Source organism: Zootoca vivipara, chromosome 2, assembly GCF_965207765.1.
Source record: "Zootoca vivipara chromosome 2, rZooViv2.hap1.1, whole genome shotgun sequence".
Classification (NCBI taxonomy): Eukaryota; Metazoa; Chordata; class Lepidosauria; order Squamata; family Lacertidae; genus Zootoca; species Zootoca vivipara.
In genome coordinates, this window is record NC_142584.1 from 12,835,682 (window position 1) to 12,849,624 (window position 13,943).

General features: G+C 45.9%; 1 long non-coding RNA gene across 1 annotated transcript in view; it reads left to right on the forward strand.

The window, feature by feature from the left end:
* Window positions 1-13,943, forward strand: part of LOC118079317 (uncharacterized) — a 47,759-nt gene that overhangs the window by 17,222 nt on the left and 16,594 nt on the right. The window lies entirely within an intron of this gene.

Below are 13,943 nucleotides of genomic sequence, written 5' to 3' on the forward strand. Positions count from 1 at the left end.
CATCCCCAAACTTCAGCCCTCCAGATGTTTTGGACTACAATTCCCAATTTCCCCGACCACTGGTCCTGTTAGCTAGGGATCATGGGAGTTGTAGGCCAAAACATCTGGAGGGCCGCAGTTTGGGGATGCCTGCTCTAAATCAATCAAAATCAATACAAAAAAGTACAAATCTGATTTTCTGCCCCCCCCCATCAAAAGCCTGCCTAACAAAAATCTTGGCTACGCTCATGCAGGCCTTCCCAGCAATGTTTAGATTATTTGAAAATGAATAGCAACACCCCCTCCAAAACAACAACAACCACCCCACCACGGTCACAACATTTAATGATTCATTGATTAAAGTATTTCCAAGGGATTAAACATGTTACTAACAACGTTGATTAATCAGGCATCGTTCTAAAAGTGGTGCTCGCCCCCCCTTTTCTAAGTTGCGACCTGCCATTTAATTCTCCCCTTTCCCCCTCCCATCACATCTTTCCGGGCTTTTGATGGCAGAAGGAGCCAGACAGAGGCTTAACACCCCCTTGCACTTGGATGCCTTTGCAGCATGGAGTAGCTGGCATTGCAAAGGGAAAGGGGGCCATTGCCCTATGCCTCTAACCAAGGATGACATCAGATCAGGCAGAACCCTGCCATTCTGGCTGGTAGCCAATGGTAGCCTCTTCCTCCATGAAATGGTCTAATCCTGGTTCAAAGCTCCCAGGGTTCTTCCAGATGACCTGTTGCTCAATCACCCAACCTCATTTGTCCGCAGGGTGATTGAACGATGTTTGTTATTTAATGAGCATTTGTTCTGGTTTTGTTTTTTTTGATTTTTTGCCAATTAATTTTTATTAGTGTTCCAAATTTTTAACAAGCTAACAACAAATTTAACGCAGATTTTAAAACTGACTTTTCATCCCCCCCCTTTCAAGGTGCTTCTTTCCCCTCCCTCCTGTGCTGCTTACAGTAAAATACTTTTTCTTAATTTCTAATACTTTTCCCACCCGCAATGAACATTCGTTCTAATTTGTTCGCAGGGAGACGTGACTTTGCTTCCAAGCAAGCGCGACCCCACATTTCCCAGTGTGTTTCTACGTCACTTTCCTTTATTGGAAAAAGTCTGATCTTTCGTAGGAACCGAGCTTTGTTGCGCAAAACCTCCCAAATATACCATAATAACTGCACGTCACAAGTGTGCTGGTGTGGGATTGGGTCCTATCTGAAAACCGTGACAGACTGGAAGCACACTTTTTTTTTGGCAATGCTTTGTTGTTGTTTAGTCGTGTCCGACTCTTCGTGACCCCATGGACCAGAGCACGCCAGGCACTCCTGTCTTCCACTGCCTCCCGCAGTTTGGTCAAACTCATGTTCGTAGCTTCGAGAACACTGCCCAACCATCTCGTCCTCTGTCGTCCCCTTCTCCTAGTGCCTTCAATCTTTCCCAACATCAGGGTCTTTTCCAAGGATTCTTCTCTTCTCATGAGGTGGCCAAAGTATTGGAGCCTCAGCTTCAGGATCTGTCCTTCCAGTGAGCACTCAGGGCTGATTTCCTTCAGGATGGATAGGTTTGATCTTCTTGCAGTCCATGGGACTCTCAATGCTACCACCATGGGAAAAAAGAGAGCATGTGTTCCCCAGACACAGAGGCAGGGAAGGGGAGAGAGAGATGGTTCGCATTCAGCCCAAGATGTTCTTTAAACACAGCCTAGAATGCTCCCTCACTGCCACCGGAAAAGCTGGGGAGGGAGTTTCCAAGCAGGAATCCCACAAGATCCCACAGGAAAACAGGCAGGAAAAGAAGCTGGATGAGCCCAGAGTGCGCCAAAAAGAGAGAGAGAAAAGTCCCAGACATGCGTCCCTTTGCAGCATTCAGAATAATCGGCTCAAGATGAGGCTTTGTTCCCCCTCAAGTCTGCCTCTAGCATTTGCTCCATTTCTAAGTCTCGTGCCAAAGGCGCTCCATAACCAGCTGGGGACAAGGCACAAGTGTGAGTCACAAGCAGAAAACTTAAGTCAGGTTCAGATATTTCAAGGCGCTGCCCGGAAAACAGAATCTCCAAGCCTCACGCTAGCGTGGAAGGGACAGCGGTCCAGGAGGTTATTCAGAGTCCATGGCCAAAACTGAGTTAACTTAGCTCACTTGACTGCAGCTGCACTTTGAAGCAGGGGAAATTGACACCGCCAAATCTGCTGGGTTTCCCCCCCCCCATTAAAAACAACAAACAAACAAGTTTCTAGGCATCATTATGAGGAAGAGCTTGCGAGAGTATTTTGATGCAGTTAAATAATAATTGCTCATTGCTGTTCAGCAGGGACCTGAAGCTTCTGTGCTGTGCTTTCAAGCCTGCTCCATCTTAAATAAATGACAGTATTAATAATGACTTGAAAATGTTTAAGACTTCATTCCCCCCCAAACCGGAGGCATTCTCATTAGGACTCATGACACCAGAAATCGAAAAGAAACACAGACCACACTATTCATGTGTATGCCTCAACTGCAGCAAGGATTTTTATAGCAAGAAAATGGAAAAGCAAAACCGTCCCCTCAAGGATGGAATGGCAAGCCAAACTAATAGGGCACTTACAATTAGCAAGGAGAACAGGGGGGCAGTGAGAGGAAATTCAACACAAGAAGTAAACAAGGAATGGTCCATAATTAAGGAATATCTCAAAGGGTACTGTGATATAATAAATGCTTTCTGGCAGATATCGAATGAGCCATGCAATATAAAGTATTTGTTAGATAAAGTTAAATTAAGTTAACGAAAAACAACACGCAACTGTAAATAATAGTTTAATTGTAAATTAGTTCAATGGGTATAGTCGGAAGTTTCTCTGCTGATTCAAAGATAACATTATGTCTTTGCCTTTATTCACACTTTCATTCTTCTTTCTCTTTTTTTCTTTCTTTCTTCTGCTCTTTCCTTTTTATATTTATATTCTTTATAATCTTTATAACATAGTGAATGTTATTTTGTTGGTATTGCATGTATTTTAAGAATCTGTTTGTCTAATAAAATCTTCAATCAATTAAAAAAAGCCTGCTTCATCTTACTTCATCTTATTAATTTATTAAATTTCTACACAGCCCTTCACCCAAGGATCACAGGGCAGTTAACAATATAAAAACACAAAATATATAACATAGCGACAAACAAAACAATAACTCCTTCCCTCCACCCCGCCAACAATAACCTACCAGATTCTGTACATTATTTGCCTTCTCTAGCTTCCTTCAAGGAAAAGGACCAATTCATACAAAGTATTCTACGTATGGGCAGTTATGAATCATTAAAAATACCGAAAAATTGATGTATGCATTAGTTTTGATGGCGCATAACTCGAGGGAATACGGGTAGGTCCACATTGACTGTTGTTTGTAGACTGGTCTGTGGCTATTGGCCGAGAAGCTATGACATCATGGAATGTTAAAAACCTGTCTAACTTTGTGACCATCAGTTTTTCCTTAAATCTGTGTGTCTTGACGGGCAGACGTTAGTAGGTGATTTATCTCAGTGCCAGAAAACCTTTCTACAAGTCAGTGTGCTGCTAAAGGTTCACAAGGCAGACCCTCAGTTTGTGTGTGTTTTCCTGTTCTTAAGGGGAACCATCAGCAATACATGAAGCTGATGTTATAAGAATTCTACGGTCTCAAATACAAAACTAATGTTCATGAGCGCACAAGATAAACAGACATACATGCGTGTTTAAGCACATGGCTGAAATAGCAAAGGAGAGCAATCCTGAAGCCATCTTGACTCTTAAGGACCCCAAACATTTCCTCTGCAGAAGGAAATATCTTGCACAAACCTTTCCCAGTACTTTTCACTTACAAATCCTACAAAACCTGTCTTAAGTGCATATTTTGCTTACAAATAGAGCATGCTTGTGACCTGCATTCAAGAACCAAGGTATTTACCTTCTCAAATGGCCAGGTAATGCAATCAGTGACCATTATCAGGTATCTTGTCAGACAGGGGGCAAGCCACACTCGCAAATTTCTGGGTGTATGATTTATTTGATTAAGGGACAGGGCAATTTCAAAAGTCTTTAAAGGTTCTTGCACACCTTTGCCCCGGGTCCTCACCTCCTTGCAGGGGATGGGGGTGGGAACTCTGCTGCAACAGAAAAAATTAAGATCTTCCTTTCATTCACTGGTCCTGCCTGCCCTCAAGTTTCTCTGACCGATAGTGGGCTTAGGGGGACACTGAATCCCTTGACGTAGAGTTGGGCGGTAAAAGCCAATCCCAATTTTTCCTATAACATTGACAAGCAGGGCAGCTTACTGTTTCCTCCTGTGTTTCCAGGCCATGCAAAAATCCAGCATGCCTCATTGCTGTGTTTTTATGCTGGGTAAAGCTGGACATTGCGTTGGTGCAGCTGTTAAAGGGACACAGGAGGCTGATCTCAGGAGTCAGGGAGCCTTGATTTCTAGATCAGCATTTTGGTCTCCTGAGTCTGAGTGGAAGGCCTTGAAGGAAGAGCTTCCTTGCAACTAACCCCTCCTCTCCAGACTTTCTCAGCACTTCATTGCTGCCCTCCAGCTAAATCTCCAGGCATGCCCATGGTACTGGGCGTGGGATGCTCCCCGGTGCTAAATCCAGTTGCCTCCATGCCTCGCATGCCATTGCAAACCAAGCAGAAGGTGCTTGGCTGTCTGGGGCCCACTGGCCTGTCACGATGGCTTTGCGTCTCAGGGCCGCTGTGCCTGTGTTGGCAAAGCTCAGAGCCTCTGGAATGCAACTGTTGTTTCTGCCTTGGCTGGCTGCCGGAACGCCAGGTGGGAAATGCACACACAGAGACGCTGATGTGCACAGATCTCTGCACATGTCCACAGACATGCACAAAGGCACTGCCAGTCAGGAGCAGGCAGAATTGCATTCAGAGGAGAAGCACCTATAACCACTGGAGCTGTCTTTGCATGGATATGATTGCTAAATTCGTTCATTCCCCCCAAAAAAATATAGTCCGGCCCACCACCACTGAGCCTCTTGGGCTTGCTGATCAGAAGGTCGGTGGTTTGAATCCCCGCGATGGGCTGAGCTCCTGTTGCTCTGTCCCAGCTCCTGTCAACCTAGCAGTTCGAAAGCACGTCAAAGTGCATGTAGATAAGGTAAGGTAAACAGCGTTTCCATGTGCTGCTCTGGTTTGCCAGAAGTGGCTTTGTCATGCTGGCCACATGACCCGGAAGCTATACACCGGCTCCCTCGGCCAATAATGCGAGATGAGCGTGCAACCCCAGAGTCGGTCACAACTGGACCTAATGGTCAGGGGTCCCTTTACCTTTACCTTTACTGGCAAAATAGGCTCTGTACAGCAAGTCCCAGTTAGCAGCCCAGCTGCCATATTCTGAACCAGCTGAAATTTGCAACTGTTTCTTTCCTTCAATAAAGATTTGGCTTACTAGCCCCTTTGCTTCTCAATTAAAAAGAAGCAGCAGCTGGTGTTATGTATTAAGTTAACTGCAGTACTCCTTCTGGCCACCGTGGCTGCAGTTCTTACCCTGCCCACTGTCGCTGCAGTTCTCACTCAGGTCCACAATGGGTGTTTTGTATTAAGTTAACTGCAGTACTTCTGGCCACCGTGGCTGCAGTTCTTACACTGCCCGCTGTGGCTGCAGTTCTCACTCAGGTCCACAACATGCATATGAAGGATTGAGAGTGCTGTTCATGGATTGGGTAGCTAGGGGAAGTTTGTTACTGTTGCAAGTTACTGAGTTCTATATAAGCCAGTTGGCTAAGCTACTGTCCAGTCTGGACTCAGAGCTAGATTACCCACTATTCTTACCCACTATTCTTACCCACTATTCTACAGCTACCTCGTACAGAATCACACCCTGGGTCCATGTGGACAGGCAGGGCTGGCCTCAACATTTGAGTGCCCTTGGGCAGCTGTGGAGGCAACCGTTGGTCGGAGGCCCTTATTTCTCTCACTGGGCTACAATCCCCAGAGCTCTCAGGGAAGAGCGATTGACTGTTAATCCACCTGGGGAACTGTAGCTTGGAGAGGGGGATAGGAGGCGCCTAACACACTACACAAACTACAGTTCCCAGGCTTTTGTTAAAGTGGTATAACCGTGCTCTGAATGTTAAGGTGCAGGTGTGTGCCTCAAGATAAATTTTTTGATATGAACAAAAAGGGCATGTGTGCTTTCTTGCTTGCTCTGTCTATAGAGGCACATGGGCCCTTACAGCGCAAGGTTGCTATGAATGTCAGCTACTGTTTTCAGAACCTGCCTGGGCTTCCTCTCCGATAGAGATGTTGCCTGGCTGTGACAGAAGGGGGCGCTCTTGGTGCACAAGCCAAGGGGTTTGTCCAGACAAGCAGGAACACACTGTACATTCCAGATGCCCATTTTATATTTAAAATCATTGGAGTTGCATTAAAAGGTATGTCGACAAAGTATGAAGAGAAGGGCTCTTTGGAAGCGTGAAGAAGAGGGGGGGGGAGCATCTCAAGGAACTATCCCTACCCAGATTTTGGAAAACCTTCAACAGGAGCAATCTTGAGTTCTGGTAAAGAATGGCAGATAGCCTTGGTGTGTGGTCGATCACATAACCTTAAAGGCAGCCAAGGAACAAAGCACAACGTGCTAACTTTTTTGTGATTTGGGTTGGCTTTATTTCTTACATGAATGAAACAGAACACAACCAGCCCATCCCTCCAGTTGTGCCAAGGCATTTGGCTACAGTAAACATGCAGTAATTTACCATTTTGCTTTCTGCATTTTTTAAAAAAATAAATACATAAATTATTTATGCTTTTCAGGTTTATACATTTCACTAATTCTACAATCATTTTAACATTTCAAAGCTTGACTTCCATCTCTCTCTTTCTGTGGTTCCTTAAATTTATTTTTAATATCTTCTGCATATCCAAATTAATTTAATTTGCTCATTTATTCAGCTGCTTTAAATATGTGCTCTTATAAAACTGCAGGTTATTAACAACAATCCTGCCAATGTTCTTATCTGTTTACAATTTATCTGTAAAATATTCAACAAACCATTTCCAATAAACCATTTCATCTTGATTTCTTATTCTTCCAGGAAGTTTCGCCATTTCTGCATATTCCATAAGTTTTTGTATCTATTCTTCCTTTGCTGGGACTTCTGCTTCTTTCCATTTTGGGGCGAGTAACATTCTTGTTGCTGTAGTCGCATACATGAATAAGTTTCTATACAGTTTAGGTAGCTCTGTCCCTATAATTCCCCAAAGAAAAGCTTCTGGGTTTTTTTTTTTTTTACAAAAGTTATTTTAAACATCCTTTTCAATTCATTATATATCATCTCCCCGTAAGTTTTAACCTTACTACAAGACCACCACATATGGTGAAAAGAACCTTCTTTCTCTTTACATTTTCAACACTTATTTGATTTAGATTTATACATTTTTTGCCAATTTACTCGGTGTTAGATACCATCAATATATCATTTTCATATAATTTTCTCTTAACATGCTGTGCTTTCTGCATTTCTTTGCTATCCTTGCATCTCCGCTCTTTGCTGTGCGAGGCTTATTCGTTCTTATGTTGGTTTTCTTATTGAAAATGCAATGTAAAACCTTTGTTGTTGTTGTTTAGTCGTTTAGTCGTGTCCGACTCTTCGTGGCCCCATGGACCAGAGCATGCCAGGCACTCCTGTCTTGCACTGCCTCCTGCAGTTTGGTCAGACTCATGTTCGTAGCTTCGAGAACACTATCCAGCCATCTCGTCCTCTGTCGTCCCCTTCTCCTTGTGCCCTCAATCTTTCCCAACATCAGGGTCTTTTCCAGGGAGTCTTCTCTTCTCATGAGGTGGCCAAAGTATTGGAGCCTCAGCTTCAGGATCTGTCCTTCCAGTGAGCACTCGGGGCTGATTTCCTTGAGAATGGATAGGTTTGATCTTCTTGCAGTCCATGGGACTCTCGAGAGTCTCCTCCAGCACCATAATTCAAAAGCATCAATTCTTCGGTGATCAGCCTTCTTTATGGTCCAGCTCTCACTTCCATACATCACTACTGAATTCCATACATCACTAATGAAAAACCTACGTTTTTCCAAAAGGGAAGTGCTCATGTCCCATTGCCTTCTTTCTTTTGCCTTCTTAGGTTGTGCTTTGTTCATCTTTGCTCAGGTATAAGTCAGGAAACGGTGGCATCGTGACTTAGGGAGCTCCTTGGCAGGCCTTAAACCACCTGTGCCCTCCTCCCTTTTACTTTTCCATTATGCCAACGAAAAACGACTCAGTCGTGATAAACATGCTGCGAGGTGGGGGGGGGGGGGAAATGAAGGCAGCGGAAAGATACTGGAGATGTCCCTCGGTTTGCTTCCCCCTCCGGCGGCTTCTCAAGATCGCAGCCGAGGTCACGGCAACTTCCCCTCCACGCCGACCGCCATCTTCCTTGGCGTCATCGTGGTTTCCCATCTCTGCCTCTACTTCCTCAACTGTCCAAATGTGTTGCTTTTCTCCTCAGGCCTGCCTCTTGTGGCTTGCGTTGAGGGAAGTCTCTTTCCTCACAGACGCGGTTTGTTAAAACGAGTAGGTGTTTGCCTCCTGGAAATGTGATGGTGTGGTTAAGCATTGAAAGATTGTAAAAGAAATTGTGGGGGGAGGCTGGTGGGCTAGGGCAAGAGGGGAATTCCCTTTGGGGCAACTTGAGGAGGGGGTGTCATATCCCAGTGGTGTGCAGGACCCTCTGTCCTCTCCTATTCTAGGCGAGTGAAGGCACATAATCAGGGTTCAAGGACATATTCCAGGTAGGCAAAGACACTCAGGGTGGGTTGGGTATGGAGCTGGGCTGGTGAGTACATACCCTCCAACATTTCTCTGATGAAAATAGGGATGCTCTACACAACAACAACAATAACAATAACACTTTTATTATTTATACCCTGCCCATCGGACTGGGTTGCCCCAGCCACTCTGGGTGGCTTCCAACATATATAAAAATGTAATAAAACATCAAAAACTTCCCAATACAGGACTGCCTTCAGATATTTTCTAAAGGTTGAAGTGTTACTCATCTCCTTGGCTTGGGGGTGTAACGGATTGACACAGTTTTGAAATATTTATTCCTACCTGGCTGGAAAAGAGTTAATCCACCTCCAGCCTGACTGACATAACATTCTGATGGGGGCGGGACTGTTCCCAGTTTAAAAGGAGAGAGGGGCGGTTTGGTCAGTTAGGTGGTTGGCAGTTGACAGTTGGCAGTTGGGGAGAGTGGAGTGTTAGAGAGGGATGCAAGAGCTGTAGTAACAAGTCTGTGTTAAATAAAAGGAAGATATGTGCTTTTAAGAACCAAAGAAACTCATGTTTATAAGTTAAATAATAAAGTTAAATGTGCTTAAACGTTCACTGACTCCGTAGTGTCTCAGTACCTACAGAGGTGTGACAAAGAGGGGAGAACAAAGCTTTCCTGGGGAAGAGGAAACTGTTTGTTTATTCTCCTGTCATACAAAGGGCTGGTTAGTGAAGCCGAAGGAGCCACATAGTTGCCTAAGGCAACTTACTGTAGCAGTAGGGGTCCATGGGAGGGACTTCCCACCGGTGGCCATAGGTTTCGAACGCAGCGCCTGAGGTACTCTGGAGACAAGTCCAATTTGGACACTCGAGGTCTTTTCTCCTGTTTGTAGAGAAGCACAGGGAGAGCCTCTGATGTTAAAGCAGTGAGTGGTGGGATCCATCACATTTTTGGTGGTAGCGGTGGGATCATCACAGGGGGTCACATAACTCCATACCCTCCAACGTTTCCCTAATAATAATAATAATAATTTTTATTATTATTTATACCCCACCCATCTGGCTGGGTCTAATAATAATAATAATAATAATAATAATAATAATAATAATATACCAAACATTAAAAACTTCCCTAAACAGGTGCCACCACTGAGAAGGCCCTCTGCTTGGTTCCTTGCAACTTTGTTTTTCGCAGTGAGGGAACTGCCAGAAGGCCCTCAGCGCTGGACCTCAGGTATACTGAGCCGAGGCCGTTAAGAGCTTTAAAGGTCAGCACCAACACTTTGAATATAGGGATGCCCTAAGGAGAAGCAGGGCATTCCAGAATCGGTTTCTGTAAACCTGGGACTTTCCCTTGAAAATAAGGACACTTGGAGGGTGGTGTGGCAGTGTGGTTGCTTAAGGAGAGGGGTGCAGCCTGGGAAGTGTCCCGAGGGCCAGATAGATAGGCCTGGAGGGCTGTCTCTGGCCCCTAGATGCCTGAGGTCCCAAACTCTTGGAATACAGGATGTTGCAGCTACCTTCTTGCAGGAATTTGTGTGTGTGTGTGTGTGTGTGTGTGTGTGTGTGTGTGTGCCAGGTACAGTTTGCGCTGTTGCTGCAGCAACTACGCCAGGAAAGACCGCCCCTGACAGAAAATCCCTTTTCCCCACCCAACTTTTAAAAAGACAGCAAAGGTAACCATGCACTGACAGGCATTGTCACTTGCCGTTTATGACTTCCGTGGAGACGCTCTCTTCGCACCCTCGTTTTTTGCTCTGGATTTTATCGTTCAACTGATTTCCTTTGTCGGCTCCACACCCCAATTTACGATATGTATCTTGGCTGGCTAATGCCAAAGCCCCAGCTTTCTTTATTGGTTTGGCGAAGAGCTTTTTACGGCTGCTTAAGAAAAGAGGAGGGGAAAGGGAGGGGCCGTGCCTGGATGCAGTGCTTGTAACCCAAATACAGAACGACAACACGCAGGCCAAAAGAACGGCAGAAGGTCTGTCAGGAGCAGATGCGCGCAGACGCGCCTTTCCTCATTCCCTTGGTCAGGCGGCGTCTTGTCCTCACACATTTTCTAACTATATCGCGTGGTTCGCATTTGTCACTTGGTGTTGCCCACCTACACTTGGCAACGCTTCCCCAAAAGCCAAATGACGGAGGTTTTAATATTTAGCGCACCGGAACTGCCGCAAATAAACCTGCACAGGGTAGCTCTGCTGGTATGCATGTTCTCGACGTTTCTCCACTTCCAGTTCGCTTGCATCCTAGCCAAAGGGATGGAGTGAAAGGAGGTTTCTTCCTTCCTTGCAAACAAGCAGCAGCAGCAATGCTAGAAGGCTTGTGGCTTCTGGGCATGGTAATTGAAGGGGAAGGGCTTCAGCTCAGTGGCAATCCCTAGCATCTCCAGGTAGGGGCAGGGGAGACCCAGGTCTGAAATCCTGCAGCACCCCTGCCAGTCGGTCTTAGACAACACTGAGGATGCGGTAGCGCTGTGGTCTAAACCACTGAGCCTCTTGGGCTTGCCGATTGGGAGGTCGGCAGTTCGAATCCACACGGCGGGTTGAGCTCCCGTTGCTCGGTCCCAGCTTCACTCGAAGGCGACTATGGGGTTGCGGCGCCCGCCTTGCTTTGCAGGCTGAGAGAGCCAGCGTTTGTTCACAGACTGCTTTCCAGGCCATGTGGCCGGCATGACTAAACTGCTTTTGACGCAATGAAACACCATGATGGAAACCAGAGCACTTGGAAATGCTGTTTACCTTCCCACAGCGGCGCACCTAGCCGCCTGGCTGCCCAGGGTGGCAAACGCGAAGGCACCCCGTGGGGGGGGAGGGTGTCCATCGCGTGCATGCGTTGCACGTCACAACTCATGAGTCCTGACGCACGCGGCACACAGCACATGCGTGCACAGGAGGCATGTGGCGTGGCGGCGTGGCAAACCCCGCAAGCAAGGCAGTCTTGCTTGCGTCGGGACTTCTCCTCTATGGTGGCAGCGGCCGTCGGAGGTGGTCAGCCCTGCCCAGCCTGCTGCCCCCTGCCCAGCCTGCTGCCCGGCCGCCCCCACGCCCCCCTATTATTACGTCACTGCCTTCCCACTGCAGCAGTACCTATTTGTCTACTTGCACTGGCCTGCTTTTGAATGGCTAGGTTGGCAGGAGCTGGGACAGAGCAACGGGAGCTCACCCCATCGCGGGGATTCGAACTGCCAACCTTCTGATCGGCAAGCTCAAGAGGCTCAGTGGTTTAGACCACAGCGCCACCCGTGTCCCCTTCATAAAGTGAGAAGTGAGCCGGCACAGGCTCATCCAGTCCAACCCCCTGCAATCCAGGAATATTTTGCCCAAGGCGGGGTTCGAACCCAGGACCCAGAGATTAAGAATCTCATGCTCTACCCAGGGTGCTGACACCCTCTTGAAGTTTCCACCAACTGGTGGAGAAAGAGTCATTGAAATATTATTATTATTATTATTAACAACAACAACAAGAAGAACAACAGCAATAATAATAATTATACCCCGCATCTGGGTGGCTTCCAACACATATAAAAGCATAATAAAACATCAAACGTTAAAAACTTCCCAATACAGTGCTGTCTTAAGATGTCTTCTAAAAGTTGTGTCGTTCTTTATCTCCTTGACGTCTGATGGGCCTGGTCCTCCCAGTTTAGAGGCCCAAACCAGCCTTCTCTTGCACCTGCTTTTGGAAACAGAGACAAAGGTTAAGGAAAGCAGACCCCCTGTCTGCTACTTGGTTCCCAAAACGAAAGGTCAAGGAAGAGGTTTCCTCATACGCTCAGCAATTCTATATAATTCCTGTTGCGAAGCAAGAAGAGAAATGAGAAGTGAAGCAAAATAGGTTTTTTGTGTGGTCAGCCTGACGACTCTACCGAGCCCAGTTGTTATCTGCGGTGGGAACGTTCGTGAGGACCTCTGTGAAGGGGCACAAACTCCAAAAGTCACACCCCACAGGCCCTTGAACCATTAGAGCAGGGGGTGGGGAACCTGTGGGTCTCTCTGGATCCCAACGTCTGCCTGGCCAATGGGCAAGGTTGATGGGAGCCGGATTTCAACTACAGCATAACACTCAAAACAGAAGTGTGGCACTCAAATTGTCAGCATAACATTCCAAACGGAGCATGTTCGGCTTTTAAAAAAAGTTTGCAAGCTGGGTTCCAAGGTGTTTGAGATCCAAGGTCCCCACTGTTTTCCAAGAGACCCACAGCTTCTCTCAATCTCTGTGTTAGAGAACATTGGAGTGGGCAACTGTAGCATGGCGAGAACCGTAAAGCAAATGTGAGAACCTGCCTTGAAAAATGAAATAGGAGGAATGCCGAGAGCTGATGATTTTCTGTAGGGCGGCAGCAAAGGATGAACGGGTTAGATTCCCCCCCTCCTAGTGGAGCGGCCCCAATCGGGAGACCAACGAGGCAGCTCTTTGAATTTTTAAAAATAAGCCTGTTAATTGCTTTCACACAATTAAAAGAACATGTTAGATGAGCCTCGGCAAGGTGTGGAACAGATTTCAGGTTGCGCCAAGGATAGCTAGGATAACAAAACAATCAGAGCTTTTATGAGAGTCTAAAATGTAGCAATGCACTCCAATCCGTTTCCAGCACAGAACCCTCCACCTATGGGATAATAGCGACTTTTCTTCTCAGGCTGGGAATAGAACAACCTTGCAGGAACTTGTGCAGAAATGGCACACTTTCCTGGTGAAATACGGTAAACTCCAGAGTCTCAGTATGTGGTCTAAATGTAGGTACTGCAGCCGGCAGGCAGAAGTCCAACAGGTGCAGGGAATCCCATGGATGTGAAAGGCAGGATGCGAAAGTAGTAATGATTTTTACATAATGAATGAAAAATTAATAATGGCTATCAATAGCAGATTGTCTGTTTGGGATGTGTGTGGTATAATTGATTAAACTAAAATATTTACATAAGGTGAAGGCAAAAGAAGGAAAGGCTAGCCAGACAGAAGGTTTATGTTTGAATTCTGAAGCGTCGGATGTTATGCTTTACTGGGAGCAATTTAAGAAAATATTGATATATTTTATTTACATGATGTTTATTTTGCAATGGATCAGTTTTTATGATGTGTCCTACATTGTAAAGATTTATTGAATGTTATTTATATATCTTTGTCAATGCATTTTGTGCTTCCAAGTGCAATCAATAGATGTAAAGCCCCTTTAAAATGTTTTTGTTTGTTTGTTGGGGGGGGCTGTTGGGTTGTTGTTTTTATTTTTATTATGTGTTTT